The sequence below is a fragment of the Nicotiana attenuata genome, unplaced genomic scaffold (genome assembly GCF_001879085.1).
Source record: "Nicotiana attenuata strain UT unplaced genomic scaffold, NIATTr2, whole genome shotgun sequence".
NCBI classification, from domain to species: domain Eukaryota; kingdom Viridiplantae; phylum Streptophyta; class Magnoliopsida; order Solanales; family Solanaceae; genus Nicotiana; species Nicotiana attenuata.
In genome coordinates this window covers 159,325-161,315 of record NW_017672909.1, presented here as the reverse complement: position 1 = coordinate 161,315, position 1,991 = coordinate 159,325, and positions in this window count along the sequence as shown.

Here is a 1,991-nt window from a genome sequence, read left to right as displayed (position 1 = left end):
ATTTATCCTTAAATACCCATACCTAAACTATTTATTTTTCCTACCTATGCAATCAATACTATTTACGCGCCCAAATAGTTTCCTTATTTAATGTATGTACAAACTCCTAAAATTTAGAATTTTGAATGCAAACAAAGAATTTGCTATTTTTTCTCTCCTGACATTAAGAACACGATTTTTCTTCTTTTAAATTTTTTGTCTACTTTTTTTCGTTAGAGAGTGTTAATAATAAATTTAACGAAATCATGTTAGAATAATGTTACAAGTTAAAGATGTATACAATTAAAGTAATAAATATGTATTCCATGTTTGATATAATGAAGTTATGGATAATATTTCAAATATTTAATATCACAATTAATTTTTAAATTTTGAATGTGCTAATATCTTGAACTCTGAATTCAACGATAAACAGTTGAACTTCTATGGTGATAGAGTAAAAAACTCTTTACACTAACTAAAAGAAAAGATAACTATACATAAGTATTCGAGCATAAAAAGCCATATAAGTAATTCGGAAAATAGGCAAATAACATGCTACTAATGTATACTTTTAAGTTAGGAAAATCAAAATATACCTGATCTCGGACAATATACTGATTAAACATTGAACGTGGATTTTCTTATGTATAAATATTGTAGAAGCCATGATGCACCAAACAAAGGTGTTCAATATGTGTTATATAACTCTAAACGTAATATTTTACGTAAATACACATTGTAATTTTTCGACGAAAGATGGTCAATTGACCACCCATATGACCATGTGGCTTCGCCACTGATCCAACCTCATATATTATCTATATTTTTTAAACCTTGCAGTATAGTCAATCTAGAGCATTGATTGACTGACTGGTAATGCTTTAATAGTTTGTTAATCAATCATTTGTAGAATGTTCTGTGAATTTGAGTCACTAACTGTTAATGTTATGTGAAATTGAAGTCACATTGACCACTCTTTCTCCTCAGCAGCCAGCGCACAAAAAGATTGTCCTTTCCGCCACGCTATTGAAGTCCCGCATTAAACAGGTGCCAATTAAAGGATCTAAGATATGGATTTCAATACCACGGACCTTGAAGCTTGAAACTCATAACTTGGTTTGTTTGAGTTTTTAATTATTTTGATCCGATCCTATATGGGTTAGTTTGGAAAGTTGATTGGAGGTTATAGCTAAAGTTTCAGTCAATTTGGTGGAGATTTTGTAGTAAATTTTAGAAATTTGGGTTGAAATATAGTTGAACCAGAGAAGAAGACGAATTTGTATTGTATACCCAAATAGTATACAAATATACCATTTTAGTATACAATTCATTCCAACTATATACCCTATTAGTATAGCTATATACTATATTTGTATCATATGCTAGTTGAATTATTTTTTGATTGTATTAGCTGCATTTAAAAGGTACAATATTTGATTTTCTTTTAATAATAGTAATATAGTACAATATCTTGAAATACCTTATTATATTAATATGTGGTACACTATTTTTTTATTTTTCTCTTTATGCATGTGTGTTATGTAATAGTAGTATAGTCATATAGTTGTCGGGAATTAACTAGTAAAACTGTATACCATGTTGGTATAGTTATATGCCATATTGGTATCATATGGTAGTTTGAACATTGTTTTGGTTGTTTTAGCTGCATTTTAAGCGAATTCTATTATGAAATTATTTATATCAACATGAGTTGCAATAATGCTGGAATTTTTGTGTGCCGATGGACATAAATTGTGTGTATTAATAGTTTTTATAGTTATAGGCAATTGTTGGAACGACCTCATACAACTATATACCTTCTTAGTATACGAAATGAGCAAGTTGTTTTGCAAATATTTAGCTTGCAATACGAGCATGTAATTTTCTCATACTTTTATTGCGTCCTTTAATATTTTGGTAGAGTATATAGTCGCAGATAGTTGTAGAAATCATATGCTCTGTTGATATACATATATACCATATTGGTATCACATGGTACTAGAAGTCTT